At 44.9% G+C, this 17,391-nt stretch overlaps 1 protein-coding gene across 3 annotated transcripts in view; it reads right to left on the bottom strand.

Moving 5' to 3' along the window:
• Nucleotides 1–16,745, bottom strand: part of SEPHS1 (selenophosphate synthetase 1) — a 308,347-nt gene extending 291,602 nt beyond the window's left edge. The window contains exon 1 of one of the 3 annotated variants that reach the window (XM_078674220.1): nucleotides 16,607–16,745. The gene's annotated coding sequence lies outside the window, so the exon portion shown is untranslated. Of the gene's footprint in view, nucleotides 1–16,205; nucleotides 16,341–16,606 lie in introns of those variants that run through there. The other 2 variants (XM_078674218.1, XM_078674219.1) reach the window with 2 other exon arrangements.
• Nucleotides 16,746–17,391: the final 646 nt, after the last annotated feature.

The raw sequence follows: 17,391 nt of genomic DNA, 5'->3' as shown, positions 1-17,391 counted from the left end.
TTTCTTAGAACTTCCTCCTCTGTGACTGTTAAATCCAGGCATTTTATAAAGTGGGGATAGGCTGATTTGATCAGCTCTTCAGTAATTGGCCCAGGATTTATCTTCCCCCATTTTAAAGTGTACCCATTTAGCTGGGCCATGTGTAATTTATTCTGGCTCAAAGCTTTTGCTATCGTTAGTGCAAGAGATTGGCCGAGTGGTCACTTATTATATTTGGCAGAACCTCGAAGTGCTTCGCCCTGTTTGACAGACCATCCGATAGAAGGATATAGTCGACTGTTGATTGGTAACCTCTCCCCACATATGTTGGCTCTAACTGCTTGGTATTAGGGTTTGAGTTATTGACTAATAGGAGGTCCAAGTCTGATAATAGATCGTTCATAGCTATACCCAATTTGGTATGACAGAAATGGGTAAGGGGGATATCCTGCTCGTTTGCCAACCCACCACAATTTTTTCCGACATGTGGGAGGGATGTAGATTAAAATCCCCCCCATAAGAAGAATACAGCACCTTTGCCTCCTTTAGCCGGTCTAAGATTTGAGAGTTTCTCATTAAGGTTTAATACCACCCTCAGGAATTCTCCTTCGTCCAAGTTGTTATAGAAATTAATAAGCAGGACAGTCTCGTTTTTGGCTAGGGAAAGGGAGAGAGTTTGAAAATGTATATCTAGTTCAACTGTAGTTATTTTTAGTTGCTGAATAGTGTTTGCTATATAGATGTTTAATCCACCCTTAGGCCTACCCATGGTCCCTACCAATGCTGGAGAAAAATACGTCCTAAATCCCAGGAGATGGAGTTCCGTTGATGACCATGTCTCCTGGAGGCAGATAATTTGTTGTCTACCTAGGAAACTCATGGCAGTCCCGTCTTCGATCTTAGGGCGAAGGCCAGCGATATTCCAGGAAACAACGCCTAAGTCCTGGGGGTCCTTATTGGAAACATCAACTATTTGTGGTTTAGGGTTGAGCTCTGGCTCTGCTGACTTGGGCCTAGGGTGGTCTTCTGCCAGTGGTAGTCAATCAACTGACTCAAGACCACTATATCTATTCATCATTGGAATACCGCTCCAGCCCTCCCAACACGGTAGCTCTCTATAGAAATCCCTCTGATGTTGTCCTCCCCACTCTTCCCTTTCTCTACCCCTATGTCGAGGACCCACTGTGTGCCAAGATTCATCGCAATGGTAACCAGAAAGAAAGGCGTTTTGTTCCTATACCGCTAGTTAGACTTGGGTGTTCCCATGAACAGATATGGTCAACCACTCTGGGATCTTCAAATGTAATAAGGACGCAGTCTCCCTGTATTGTTTTCCTGCCATGCCCTACCCAGGGGGCTCTTCTTACCATCAAAATCTTGCTTGAGCAATGGGGCAGAAGAGGCCGATTCATACTGAGCCAGTGTTGGGCCTTGTCCTTTAATGACCAAATTGGTTCAGAGTTTTGATCCGTCAGTTCTGGTACACCTGTCATTACGACTACGAAGGGACTAGCTTCTGGTGGCAGATTGACAGGAAATCTTCCGTCAGAATGTCCTCTGTCCCACCCTCTGTTCAATTGTGTTGCTGGTGTTTTTAAACCAGTGTTATGTTCCAAATTAGTAATGTTCCAAATTAGTATTAATGATGGTATTTGGGGTATTGCTTGATGGTTTCTCTGTTATTTTACTTTTAGCCACTATAGTTTGAATTGGTTTAGCTACTGCTCCTGGGGGAATAGATTTTTTGTTTTGGGCAGTGGAAGTAGAGGAAGTAGAGGAAGGCTGCTTACCTCCCCCAATCTTTTGTACCCCCTGATTTGGCTTAGCTTTTATAGAGGTTGTCAGATCGGCTAATACTTTTTCTATTTGGAACAGTCTAACTTCAAGTGGTGTTAATAATTGCTTAAATAGGTCTCCAATTTTTTTTAGCAGTTGGGTGTTAGAATTATCACCTGCCTCCATTATTTGTGGTGGATCAGTTGTAGTTTCTAGCCTGATGGGGGCCAGGGTATCATGTGGTGTTTGATGGATGATCACCCTGTGGACAGCCTGATCTTCCACTGACGGGGTACAAGGACGCTTCTCTCCTGTCTTATTAGGAGCTTTCTTGGCATTTTTTGATTAGATGGGCCTACGGGTTTTTTTTCCCTTATTGCTCCCGCTCTCCTCCCTCTTGACTGCCTTATCTCTTCTGGTGTGGTTTGGATCACTAGATCTGGGGTCTTTTCTAGGTCCAGAGTTAGTTGTGATTCAGAAAGCTGTGAGGCCGATAGATCGACTGTGTTTGGTAAACTATACCTATGACCGCAGCCTTCACTCCGTCCAGGATCCCCAAGCTGATCCGGCGTTCTTGCATCTGCCAGGTGACCTATGGAAGATCTTTTTGCATTAGCTAAATCTTGGGACACTCTGCGTTCGATGAGCGAAATACTCTGATCTATAAACGAGTTAGCCCTGGTGATAAAGCTATCTATGGGACCTGTAAGTTGCCCTTCCTTAGCAGCGGTTTTGCTTCTGCTTCCTCGTGTAGACATAATAAGAATTTAAGAAGTACTAGAGTTATAATAAAACAATAAATAGATAATTATAAATACCCCTAGTATTGGTTTAAGACAAAAAGAGAGTACATACAGTTTGGAAGCTGGTCATGGGTAGTGGAAATTTTTAGAGGGGGGGCCCGGCCCGGCCTTTAACGGTCTCCAACGGTCTCCAACGGTCTCCAACGGTCTCCAACGGTCTCCAACGGTCTCCAACGGGCTACAACGGGCCCGCCCTTGGCCCGGGCTTAGCCCCGAGCTGAGTCCCGCGCGCGCGTTACGATGACTCCTTTTGAGGGAGGAGACAGGAAGGGGCGGGAAGAGGACCAGCTGCGGCCGATCAGCGCCGCTGGGCAGGCTGGTCCTCGCAGTCCCGCCTCTGTCCGTGTGTGGGGCAGGAGTTCCAACAAAGTCCTCAGGGTCCCAGGGAGACAGGAAAAGTCAAGTTGCAAAGCAGGCGAGCGGCTCCCGCGGAGCGGGGGCCGCGAGAAGTGGCGAAGTGGCCAGACAACCAGGTAATGCGGTGATGTTCGTGTCAGCAGCAGCCCTCCAACCAGAGACCAAGGGCACCCACCGGATACACTCACTGCTGGATCTTTTGAGCAGGAGGGGGCGGGAAGAGGACCAGCTGCGGACGATCAGCGCCGCTGGGCAGGCTGGTCCTTACAGTCCCGCCTCTGTCCGTGCATGGGGCAGGAGTTCCAACAAAGTCCTCAGGGTCCCAGGGAGACAGGAAAAGCCAAATTGCAAAGCAGGCGAGCGGCTCCCGCGGAGCGGGGGCCGCGAGAAGTGGCGAAGTGGCCAGACGACCAGGTAATGCGGTGATGTCCATGTCAGCAGCAGCCCTCCACCAGAGACCAAGGGCACCCTAAAGCTCCTAAGCTCCTAAAGCGTTTACCCTGGGAGCTTGTCTGAAAGACATTCTGAACGCAACAGACTGGTCTATTTCAAGCCAGTTATTGACATGGCTCATTTGATGGTAAGCAAGCTTTAAACAAGCATAATCCTCGACTCTGGTACGGACAAAGAATGAAAAATGTCCTTGCCATCATAACGGAAAATTTCAATTCTATTAAGGACTCGGAGGCGAGGCTTATCCCACCCAGGGTACTAGGTTCTCTTTTTGACCTGCCCACCCGCGTACCGCGTTAAGTAAAGTGATTTGTTTGTTCTCTTTCCCTGTTGAGATTCTATTGCGAATGTTCCGTGACCTTTTCCCCTACAGGGCTAAACCTTAGCCATTGCTGTCGCTTACAATATCTCCTTGCTTCCACAGGCGAGTCTGGCAAACAGGATCCTTGATGCGTTGGCTGGCTGACATTGAGCGACAAAAGAGGGGGAATAGACAACGTTAGAGGACTACCAGCACCTAGGAGCTCCGTGATTGGTGCAGAGGGAAGGGGACACCATCTATGGGGACACTATTGTTTTGTCTGTGTTATTACAAATGTTTCATGGGAATAGTAGTTGGTTTACTTGACTTTGAAGGGCTGCTATTCAATAAAGTGGAGAAAGAATAGCATAATCCTCGCCTCAGAGTTCTTAATTGAATTGAAACTTTCTGTTACTATAGCTAGGAAAATGTTCATTATCTTCCACATGTCGCCATAGAAACAGACATATACCTGACTCCATTAGCTGCTCTCATACCACAAAAAGAGACTGGGTATGCCACGATCCGTGATAAATCCAGCACAAAGCATTATAGTAGCATGCGAACACTAGGGAGCCGTGCCCATAAGCTCCCAGTATATGCTCCTGCCCTCCCACTGTTGCATCTTCTGGAACGATCAGTAACACAAGAGCAAAAGGCACTGTGAATACTGGGCGACTGGGCCTCCACACAATGGGTGGCACGTTCCATAATGGTCAATTTGTAGGACCTTTGAATTTACTGCCAGATGGGGCTCACACACCACTAAGACTATGATCAGCTGTCAAGAACTTATATCCCGCATTTCCTCAGGAACCCCCCACAAACAATGCGCGGCAATAACTACTGACAGTGCCTAAACAACAGCGCCTTATAACTAAATTATACAATGCGGCTCAGCACAAACAATACAGACATGCAGAACAAGCGCTAGCGAGATGGAACACTATGCTAGACACACCTTTATCCAAAGACTATTGGGGTTTCTGTTGCACACTCACGTAAATGCTCACACCTAACTGCAATCTACGTATTATTCATAATTTTCTGCAACAAATCCATTACACACCGTCACAACGACATAAGTGCGGCTTACGGGGAGATGACAAGTGTGTGCGCTGCGGAGCCATACAGAAAGATTTTATACATGTCGCATGGGCCTGCCCCCCGGTAAGTAGGTATTTGGAGGAGATGACAAATAAACTGGGAACTATACAATCGGAACCAATTGCTAAAACCCCATAGATTAGTTTACTGTGTCGGATTAAAACACAAAAATCACCTGACCGAAAAACAAATGCCTATAGCCCATTTACTAGCAAAACAATGCATTGCTATGAAATGGGGTAGCAAACGAGCATCAAACACAAAGTGGTGTATAACATATGATAAATTGTACAGTTGGAAACATACGCAGAGGAGCTACCAGCGGCTTTGGGCCTAAGAGACTTCTGGAGTCCACATGTACAATCTGAAATTCTCAGGTATTCTCACCACGATCTGTGGAGGCTTGCCCCCCCAGCCAACAGTGGGCACTGCACACGTGCTGATATGAATGGTCATATGCCTATATGCCCCTCTTGTGGTTTTTTCCCCCAACCCTCCCCCCCCCCACGTTTAGCCACTGACGCTCCTGCCACGAACATTCGGGCGGGATTGATTAATGCCAGATCTGCAGTTAGGCATGCCGCCGAAATCTTTGATCTATTGGTGGATGATAAATTGGAGGTGCTGTTCCTTACGGAGACATGGCTGACCAGCACCTCCGCACCTAGTGTAGAGCTCGCGGTCCCTAGAGGGTTTAAGATCGCTAGAGTGGACCGTCCCCTGGGTAGAGGCGGTGGACTAGCGGTTGTGTTTAAGGAAGAGTGGAGCTTCGCTTCTGAGCCGCCGGTTTCGGACATAGGGGGTGAGGTTCTCCACTTTTCAATCACAACTTCTCCCCACTTCACCCTAGGAGGCTCTCTTATATACAGGCCTCCGGGTCTGGCTACTCGCTTTTTGGACTCCCTGGAAGAGTATCTGGTCCCACGGGCCCTGGGTTTTCCTAGATTCCTACTGGTCGGGGACCTGAATATTCATATGGATGTCCCTGATTCACCCGACGCCCATAGGCTCGGTGAAATCTTGGAGCTTGCCCAACTCAAGCAGTGGGTGTCTGCCCCGACGCACAGGGGAGGCCATCTGCTTGACCTGGTGTGTTCCAACTTCCCAATTCAGGCTGTGGCTGTTGAGGAAACGACCTGGTCAGACCATGATTTGGTCAGATTCAATTGGGAGACTGTGGAACCCTGTTCCCCACCTTTTATTCGTCACTCCCAAAAGATTAATATACCCGCATTCAGATTGGCTCTGGATAACACTCGCCCTACATCAGAACTGCCTCTGGACGAGGCGGTTTGCGAATTTAATGAGTGGCTACAGCAGGCGGCTACCGCCTCCACTAGGCAAACCACGCTTACGAGATCTAGACGCACCCCCTCCCAACCTTGGTTTTCCCCAGAACTAAGGGAACTAAAACTGGGATGTAAAAAGCTTGAACGAGCGTGGAGACGGGACTATAGCCCTGAGGCTAAATCCACTCTACGGCTGGCTCAAAAAGAATACTATATTGCCATTAAGGGTGCGAAGGGAAAATATTATGCTGGGCGCATTGCCAAGGCTGACAACAGTAGCAAAGAGATCTTTGCCATTGTAAAAAGCTTTGTGGCACCGGTCGCTGAGGCCGTTTCTCATCCATCTTCGTTGCAATGGTGTGAGGATCTGTCTTCCTTTTTTACCAATAAAATAAAGAGGATTCAGCAAGACCTTGCAGCTGCCCTCCCCACCGATCACTCAACAGAGGGACCCTTTCCCTCTTTTTGCCCTAGCCCGGAACAGCGGTTCACGATCTTTGAGCAAATTTCGGAGGATATTACTCTCCCGTTAATCCAGTCCCTGAAATCTGGTTCCCCTGCTGACCCGTGCCCTGCCCGGGTACTTTCGGAGGTGGCGGATCTGGTCTGTTTTGAGATCACGCAGATTGTGAACCTCTCCCTGAGGACGGGCGTGGTTCCTACTACTTGGAAACAGGCTAAGCTTCTGCCTCTCCTAAAGAAACCTAGTCTAGACTGGTCGGTCCCCGGGAACTACCGACCAATCTCCCTTCTACCGGCTCTCACAAAGATCTGTGAGAAGGTGGCATTTCAACAACTAAAGAGATTCGTCGAAACTTCCAATGCCCTCCACCCGGCCCAGTCGGGCTTCAGGGCTGCTTACAGCACCGAGACAGCCCTTCTGGAGATGAGCGAGGCCATCCGGGACTGCCTAGACGGAGGCGGCAGAGCGGTCCTTATCCTCTTGGACCTCTCTGCCGCGTTCGATACCGTCCCCCATGAGCTTCTTCTCGGCCGGCTGGCGGATATAGGCATTGGCGGGGTTGTGTTAGACTGGCTGTCCTCCTTCTTGTCTGACAGGACCCAGCAGGTCTGGCTGCCCCCTTACGCTTCCAAGTCCGAGCCTCTGCTTACAGGTGTCCCGCAAGGTTCCACCCTTAGCCCCTTATTGTTCAACGCCTACATTACACCTTTGGTTTATCTAGCTGAGCAGTTCGGGGCTAAGATCATAGGGTATGCAGACGATACCCAACTGCTGTTCACCTGGCCAGATGACAACCTCGATACCTCTACAGTTCATCTTTGTTTGTCCGCTGTATTTCGCTGGCTGACGAGGGCCCAGCTGAAGTGCAACGAGGACAAATCTGAGGTTCTCTTTTATGGCTCTTTTCCCCCCTCGTTCATGAGCACACTATGGCCGCCTGACATTCCAGGCCCTAAAGAGATGGGGAGACCTGCCAAGAATTTGGGCATCTGGTTCGGAGAGGACTTGAGATTTGAACACCATATCAAAACACTTACCGGCACCTGTTTTGCGACCTTAAAAATGCTTCGCAAATTCTTTCCCCTGCTTCCTAGAGAGGCAAGGGAGTCTGTTGCGCGAGCGCTTATACTGTCCAGGCTGGACTATGCCAATGCCCTGTTCAGCGGAATCCCTTCTTATCTGGTAAAACGCCTGCAAGTCATCCAGAACGCGGCAGTCCGCCTTTTATTCAACATTCCTAGATGGATGAGTGTCCGCGCGGAGATGCGCTCACTACACTGGCTTCCGGTTGCACAGCGCATCCGGTTTAAGTCGCTAGTTTTGGCGTTTCGTGCTATCCACCAACAAGGCCCCCAGTACCTGAGGAAAAGGTTTGTTAGTTACATTCCCACACGTACTCTGAGATCTTCCACTCTGTTTCAATTATCCCTTCCCCGTTTCAAGCGTGCCAGGCTTGGCGGCCAGTCGATTGCGGTGGTCGTGGCGCGCGCCTGGAATGCTCTTCCTCTTCCATTACGCTCCACACCTAATGTAGCCGTCTTCAAAAAACACCTAAAAACTCATCTGTTTAACAGTGCTACTTGAGAGTCCTTTTTCTGAAAGCACGTGGTTTCGCTGTTCTTTCCCCCGCGCCAGGATACTCCTCAGTAGCAGAGCGCGCTATAAAATGGTTTAATAATAATAATAATAATAATGTACAATACCTACAAACAGAGCGTGATATACAGTCAGCGGTGAAAATGGATAAGGACAATTACGAAACTGACAATAAAAATGTAATGAAAACATAGATGTCATAATACTCTGTAATGTGCTGCAAAGATGGATTGAGCAGGCGTGCAAATCTCCAAGGTTACAGTGCTGAAAATATATAGTTGTACTGCATGCCTTACTATCATTAAAACTATAAATAAATGTCTTACCATAGATCAGAGGTGAAGCGAGGTCTAAGGGATCACAGACACAGACCACCATTATACCTTGCACTTGTAAGCACCAATGAGCTAGAAATGCACAACACACGACAGAGATAACAAATTCTCTCTACTGAATTGTGAGTGGTTCCCAAAGAAATAACTATTTGAAATCCATCAAAAGAGCCGCCTATATGAAGACTAACTTCAAGAAAGGGACTTGGTAGGGTCTTGTAAGTTTTGGAAGGTTCAGCAAACACAAAACTATTTTGCTGCAGATAGCCATCATCTGGTGCTACTTTAGCATGTCACGTCAGATTGGATTCTGTAGAGTCCTCCTCCGGGCCAAACAATAGCTTATTCAGATGTGTCCAGTGCACGAGCGTGACATGCCCATGATGTGATACAAAAGGGGGTGGTGATGGACGGAGCATCTGAACCAATCAAACACTAACACCCAATCAACAGATCTGGGTTTAATCCATCACCGTTCTTTAGCCCACTCTGCCACCCCAGTTCAGACATGGCCATATGCAAATCGGTCTGACCTTGTGCCTCAAGGGACCAGTCCAGCCCGAACTGCCAAGCCATGCCTTCCCTGGACCGGAAACAAGCTTCCTAGGACCGGTTTCTGGCACTTCAGCCGTCTTCAGCCAGGCTTGCTTGAATCCAGTGGCAAAGTGAGCAAGGGACTCACGTCTGAGCATACCCTGCCAACTTATGGCGAACAAAGCGGTACAAAAGGGGGTGGTGATGGACGGAGCATCTGAACCAATCAAACACTCATACCATGATGTGATACAGCCAGACCAATAGTGTCAGAATAGACTCTCTGGAAACACTAAAGCTGCATGTGTTGGAATGCAAAGTCATCGGAGGCACCATGATTTCTTCCATCATCTTTTTGAAGAAGTACATATTTCTAAGCTACAGGTCATATATGTTCCCCGAACACAGCAGCCAGAATGAAGAGGAAGACATTTGCATAAATCAATTCCTTACATTTAGATACATGTTTCCCAGCAACACTGTGGGCAATAACCGCTGCTGTGTTTTTCAGGGGCTCAGTGAGCTTCTTTGGCAGAAGTGCTGAGGGAAGAGAATACCGGGTTAGCAGGCAGCAGAGAGATACAGAAAATGGATGCTGGTGTTAGGCCCGTGACTCCTGAGGCCAAGAGATAGCTGAGTAGAGTAAAAGGACACAGAAGTGCTCCTTTGCTCTGTAGCCGAGCGAGATTGAGATGCCACTTCCAATACTCATACACATCCTCTGCAAATATTCCATATATACTCCGAGGTACAGGTCCGGTTTAATGGAATTCAAGAAACTGATTTAATTGTTTTTGTATAGTAGCAAATGGAGCTCAGGGAATGCTCCAGAGATTTCAAGGTAAGAATCAGCTGACATACTGACTACAACGTAAAAGGATATTGTGGTGGCTGGATTGTCAACTGAGGTTCATGCCAGAATCCTGCCAAAACAGATGAGTAATCGGAGACTTCCTGAACTTTAGCAAGCGTTCTTTAATGAAAAAGAGATAAAGGAATAGAGTTCCAGAGGAAGTAGCCATAAGTATAAAATATATAATTTTACCCGATTCCCATCCCATTCGTTGACAGGTGGTTTAGAAGGAAGGATGCAAAAACTAGAGCGACCCAGCACAGTCATGGTCCAAGTTAATGGAGCACATTAAGTCCCACAGCAAATCTTAAACTCCCATGACAGCGAGTCCTTTTATATTGCTAGACCGTTTGCTAGGTCAGAAGTCCAACATCCGCAAAAACATTTTTCAGAGAAAAAACAAAGTTTTTTTACAACTCTAAACTTAGCAGCGAAGAAAACAGTCGAACCAACAGTAGTCAACCATAGAAAGGCAAAAGCACAGAAGGGGGCAAAAGAGAGAAAAATACTTCACTACCAGTCAGGACATGGCACGGGAAGCATGCCTTTATTTATATATAAAAAAAGAAAAGAAAAAAGATTGTGCCAATACAATCCCTGATATGGAGCACTTTAAAAGGGAACTCGGAGAAATAAAAACAATTATAGGAGCAGTTTAGCATCTGTATCCATGGTGCGAACCCATCTCAAGACAAAGACTGACTTTGAAGAGGAAACCGGAAGCAATGCTGCTCTCCAAGCTTGTACATTATCTGAGGTGTTTAAGTAGGATTATTCAGCTACTACCACCTGCCATCATGAAATGAAAAAGATCAATGTCAGATTGAGCATGTAAGTGTTGCCTGCCAGCATTAATAACTGCTGTGTTAACTGTACCTCCAGTTCAAAATCCTCCACGATGGTGAAGTTCACATAGTGCAATAAGGTGACAGCTACACATGTAAAGTCATAAAAAGATACAATAATTTGGGTTTGATCCGAATTAAGGAGAGTGTATAAGAGCAGGAATGTTAAAGGACAGCCACTATTAATCGGAGGTTTACTGACGTTTACATAGACTTTTCATTTGGCAATTCCTTATTAAATGATTTTAGAATAACCAGTAAGCCTTACGCATTTTTTCTATTAAGTATATTTTCGAGCTTTTACAAAAAGAAGAAAAATTCTTCCAGGCATTTTCACAACTGGCTTAAATGGTCGGAATGTCTCTCTGCGACTTACTGTAAATATATGGGTTTGACTGGCTCTATGGTGCATTACTGTGTAAGTGGTACACTTCTAAACTGTAATGTGAAATATTTCAAGCCTGAAACTTTTCACAAAGGCTTTCAGATTCAAACTAACAGATTCTCAGAAGGGGAGTGTCCTTTTGCCGATATCCATCTGGAGAGCTCATTACTCACTTTGATAATGATGATGGTTGGTTGACATACAGGGCTGAGTGGCAGTGGTGATGGGCTCCTCACTCAGCACGGGGACTCTCTAGAGCAACTGAATACTTTTCGGATGTATGTGCATGTGTGGGTGAACTACCAAATGGATGAAAAAAAGGAAGCATGCTCAACAACTTTGAACCTAGGAGGCCCAAGGGATTTAATGGGCCTAAGCTTACAGCTGGAGGCAGTCCACCACTGTCCATTAAAATGAGATCCTTCTATACCTCTCGTCCTTGTCATTTGACCAGCAGGCTATAAAACTGTCTGCCATCTGTTTCGGCATCCTCAGAGTCATCAGAAAGATCCTCCCTCTACTCCCCTTCGAAGCTAGAAAGATCGTGGTTCTGGGTCTGATCCAATCACGTTTAGACTGCGGGAGCGCTCTATACCTGGGAGCCCCTGATTTCACTCTGCGCAAGCTACAGGTGATACAAAACTGCGCCGCTCGGACTCATTTACAAATCCCCCGCAGGTCCTCAGTAAAGTCCGAACTAAGGAGATTGCACTGGCTCCCCGTCAGGGATAGAGTCAATTTTAAATCACTCTGTATTGCACAACAGGCCTTTTGGTCTTCAGGCCCAGTTATCAACTTTCCTCTCATTACACATTATCATCCGGCCAGACAGCTGCGCTCAACCGATGCCAACCTGGCTATCGTTCCAAAAATAAAGACATCAAGATCGGGAGGCCGCTCTTTTTCTTATAACGTGGCCAAGCTGTGGAATGCTCTCCCCCAGCTTATAAGGTCCAACCCCGATCTTAATTATTTCCGCAAACAGCTGAAAACGCTTTTGTTCACCAATCAGTAGTTGGGTAGATCACCTTCTCCCCAGCAATCCAAACCTCAGTTGGTAATTCATAGCGCTTGGACGCCTCAGGGCAGCTATGTGGCTCTATAAAATTCAATTCATTCATTCATTCATTCTTAGTGCAAAACGTATGCCACTCCATCAAATCTCTATTAAACCTGAGGGAAATTAAATAGACCACTATTATATACCCTCAGCAAACACATTTTCTGCACCATAGCAAAGTTTTAAACATAAAGTAAGGTGCAAACTGAAACCACAGGTCTATCTGTCGCATAAATGACAGCAGTAAACCTTTACTTTTAGACAACAGTTTCTAGAGTAGAGAATACGTTTCTCATCCACAGCCATATGGCTCACTTGGCCTAAAGAGCGGGACTGGTGTAGAAAAGTTACAAACAAGACTTCAGTTAAGCTAACATTTTCATTTACAGGCGACTGGGTGTTTTTCTGCTTTATTAGCAGAAGATCAGAGCTACGCATTTACACGCAATGTATTTCTCCATTTAAAATAGCGTAAAAAAGACACAAGTATAAACATCAATTTAATAAACTTGTCCAGCTTTACCATCTTCCGTCTGGATCACTGCATTTGGATTACACTTCACAGAACCATCCGCTGAAGTTTAAAAGACTAACTTCACGATAGCAGTTTTAGCTCTACCAACGACAAACTGAGCAGCAAAAGTTCAAATAAATGTTCACTGTTTTAGAAAATATCCAGGAGTTTAGGAAAAAAAAAAAACTGATTTTAACCTTGAAAATAAGTTGTTTTATAAAAATATAAATGTATCAAAATAATAGAACAACTGTAGTAGAACAGTTTTTTGGGTGAGATGCCAAAAGTTCTGAGCAGGCATACAGGTACTAACTAATAAAAACAACTCCCTTAAGAGTTCTCCATAGTACCTTATACATTCTGCAACTTCACATAACACAACGTATCATTCAACTCAGGAAAAAAAGAAGCATATAAAAACGAGACCCATACACTTTTAAGAAATTACAATGTTGCTGTGCTTCCATTGTTTTAGACTACGAACTGCAAAATCGTTTCATTTTGTATAACACTTCTTGAGAGAGAACACTGGTTTACTGATTCTTGCTTCTGAAACACCATATCCTAGTCTTAAAATTGTATCATCGTACTTCGAGACATTTCTTAATTAAATCATATATGCAGACAAGTGAGAGGGCTGCTGGATGTTACTCAAAGCAATCAAAAGAGCAGCCTGAAGAAAGAGATCTGGCGCTGCAAAAGTTTGTAACCTTGAACCACAAATGATAAAACGTGGAAGAGTAAAGAACAGATAGATCAATAATGGGTCAAGCAACTGAGAATAAATTGCTTTGAGGTGGGGCACCAAAGGTTTTCAGCATACATACAGCGACTGACTAATCAAACTTTATTTATTTGGCGTTGTCTACCATATCTTATACTTTCTGTAACTCCACATAATACAAAGTATAGAAAATCCATGTTCGCATTTTCTTTCACCGCCCTTCAACCAATAGCCTGAAATAAAATCATCTTGCAACTAATCCATCAAAAAAATGAAGCAATACACTAGACACTGTGGATGGAAGGTATTTGTTAATAAGGCATGGTGAGTCCTAACTGTTCATTCATATCAGAAACCAAGTGGAAGTGTGAACACTACTTCTAGAGTCAAACACCAGTCACAAAAAGACCAATTATAAATGTTTTTCTAGTCTTATCTCAAAGTAACCACTGTTCTTATCCTAGTCTGTGTTTTAGAGAAAAGACAGACAGCATAACATGGTATGCAAACATGAAAATAAAAAATGCAGCAAATCTTTTGCGGTCTCTAATTTACATGAGAATACCAATTGTTTCTACTACCCCTTAGTTTCCATGTTACAGCTCTCAAAGACATATTTCCCCCTCATATATAGATAGGCCTTTTAAGACTGGAAAGTAAACTCAAAACTAGCGATTTCATTAAGATGTTTATCTTAATTTAGTGACTGTTTGCATTATCATGGTTTTCACACATTCCTTGTTTTCTTACAATTTCCCTCATCACTTTCCTCCTTACACTTAATGGCTTTGCTCATGATTAACTTTTAGAGTTTGTACATAGCAGCTGATTATTTAGGAAGCTCTGCAGACTGCATGCAAACAAACACTTTTTTAATGCTCTATAAATTCTCAATTATATGGTGGTGTGCAGTTGTAGATTTCTGACTACATTTTGGGCAGGATCAGTAAACACTAAAATTGTTATGAGTGATCCCTTTTGTGGTTAGTGTAACAACCTAGTTTTATTACCATCCATATTTTCTCATAGTCAAGCATTTAGCCTAATTGGTAGTGTTTCAGTTTAGTCTACATGTGATTATGGAAGACTGAAGATACAGCTGTCAAACTGTGGTTTCTGTTGCATAAACCTCCAGCAAATGCCGCCAAATTACTTCTTCAGTCGTTTCTGTTTAATTTCGATTAAGATAACATTAAAGACTATGGGGATCAAGCAAAAATTGCTCACATCATAATGTATTACATATTAAACACTAGCAGCCACCCTACCTATGGTAGAATATGGACCAGCGAACTTTAAACAGGACTTTCCCTTATGCAAAAAAAATGTGCTCAGTAACAATTACAGAGCACTACAGACCAAAAGAGCATTGAAGTTCCTATGAAGGTTTTGACAATGTACGAGTTCAAACATGCGTGTTTGAATTTTGTATCGGAAATCCTCTGTCCCAATATTAATTTGTCTGACAACATATAATAATGCGAAAAAACACGCTAAACCAGAAAAAAGCAGTATATAAAGAAATTACACACAGTTCCCGATTAAAATGCTATTTTTCGGAATTGTGGACTGCAAGGTCATTCCAAAAGGAATACACTTGTGAATAAAGAGAATTGTTTTATTGCTTTATAATTTTTAAATACCGCGTCTTAAAATAATATAAACGTGATTTGCGACTTCCTTTCGCTAACTAATATGTGTGGGCAATAAATGCGGCTGCAATGCAAGTTATGGTAAACTGTAAATGTCTGTCAGAGATAACTCAGGGTATTTAAATACGGAATCTGTCAAAATGGCAATACTGACATGAGCCGCAACAAGTTTCTGAACTCGAACCAAATATGCTGTAACTAGGAGGGGTAGAAATTGTTCCCGCTGCAAAATTAAACCGTACGGCCAAATGCATCTATAACATTTTAACTTGCAGACGCAACAATGAAACAGGCAGATGCTGGAAAGCCCTGCTAAATCAATGCGAGTAAAGCGCAGTTCTGAAAATCAGACCCCTGGATGCTTTACTCATCGGAGATGCTGAGACTATTATCAAGTATCCTGCACGTACATGTAAAGATGGCATGTCCATGGAACAAATATATTGTGTTGGAAGCACGTTTAAACTCGCAGCGCATTAGACAAGGATTGCAGCTGCTTTAAAGGCGCTGGTGTAGCCATGTGCGTATATTGCTACAATGCCATAGATCCTGGATGATGCCAGAACCGATTTACATTAAAGCAACAGCTATTCTGTTATTTTAATCATATTAGTATCAACGCATGGCACAGGGAGTGATACAGCAAAGCCACAATGGCTCATCCCACATACGCGTCGTTTGAGACTACAGATGTTCTTCCATGCGGAAAATTAATTTTGCACAGAAAAGTAAAAGTGGAAACAAAAAACGACGGCGAAGAACAAAAGCTACATAAGTGCAAGAGCCTTTGGCAAGGTACAAGCAGAGCATAACCCGTTGCACTTCTGCAGTCTGAGAAGGTTGGCAGGTTTCACGGTAGAGAAAGTAGTGGTCTTTGAGGGGTGTTCAGTTGTACAGATGCCAGTGATGTATGGGCACACTAAAGCTCACTTGCACCCCTGTGAGTGAGCATTTCTCTTGAACGACAGCAAGCTTTCAGTGGACCTCTTTACATGTGCCGTCACCTTTAACGCGCGAGCACCGGCCCAGTGCACAGCTCTACTGACCAGAGCTTCACATGCACACAATGACTGGTGCATGTGAAGCCAACGTACACAGTGAAGGCCTTTCATTGGCATGAACATATATCCACCAGTTCGCGAAAAATACAAAAGTAAACAAAAGAATCACCGGTTTCCCTACCCCCAACAGCATCCCCTCAAGGGCCCCGAACCCACCAGCGCGGGAGGGAGACGGCAGAGACATATCCCATAGACACGACATTTAAACGGGCCGAGTCCCATTAAGCAGCTAAAAAGGGGTGGAGGGGGACAAATATGTCGGCGGTTGAAAAAATTAACCCATGAGAGGCCGGAGCTGCCACGGCTTTCTTAAAGCGGCCCGGCCTCCCCTACGACCAGGACGCCGACGTATCACGAGGGATTAAGACACGGAAAGAAATGTTTTACAAGAAACCAACCCAATCGCTGTTAAACAAAAAGCGAAAACTCAAAACGTTACATACATTCAAAAAAATAAAACTACAGAATCTAGTTCCCCTTTAAATGAGGCCCCCAGCCCCGCCTCCCCCAGCAACCTCTTACCGGCTCTCCCTGCATCACCTCCGGAAAACGGGACTCCCAGCTTCCCAGCATGCACCGCGAGCAGGGCTCCCCTGGCGCCGCCTGAGTCCTGGCTGAGGGAGAGAACAGCAGGCCTGCCTGAGGGGGAGGAGTTTTTTTGTTTCTGCCCTGCTGCAGTTTAAATCGTACTTGGAAACGAGAAAAGGCTTTTCCAGTCTTTATTTAAAATACGAACATCTCTAGGCAGGAGAGGTCCGACTGCTGGTCAATGGTGCTTTTAAAGTAGAATCGGGCTTGCCAAGACTGGTGCGCGGGTCCTTTAAAAGCAGGACGGCCCTACGCACCTGCCTTTAAGAACAGTTGTTGGCAGCGAGTTCACGAGAAACGCTGTGGACTGCACACGGATAGTCTTTTCGTGCAGCGTGACTTTGTTTCAAAGCCTCCAGGTTTTCCGCTTTTATTGTAAATAGTGCGCGTCAAGTTAAGAAATTAGGTATATGTATTATAACGTTGTTAGTTGCTTTATCGCACAAGTAGCAGTGGTTTCAGATCTAATCTTTCAGAGTTTCTGGGGTATCGTGGTACACGTCGTAAAGGCCTTCAATGCCTCGCCTATGTATAGGAAGCGCTATAAACATCCATTTACAGTACAGCGTTGTATACGCATTATTATCCTTATTTAGTAGATGTGACATAATTATGGATTTCTTCTAAAGGAGGCTTACACAGTCTGATTTCATCCCGCCAGTTTGTCTTCTGTATCGTGACAAGTAATTAGCATTTTTAATGACATGGCAGTGAGCGTT

Source organism: Lissotriton helveticus, chromosome 1_1 (assembly GCF_964261635.1).
Source record: "Lissotriton helveticus chromosome 1_1, aLisHel1.1, whole genome shotgun sequence".
Taxonomy (NCBI): domain Eukaryota; kingdom Metazoa; phylum Chordata; class Amphibia; order Caudata; family Salamandridae; genus Lissotriton; species Lissotriton helveticus.
This window is presented reverse-complemented; position numbering and strand designations above follow the sequence as displayed.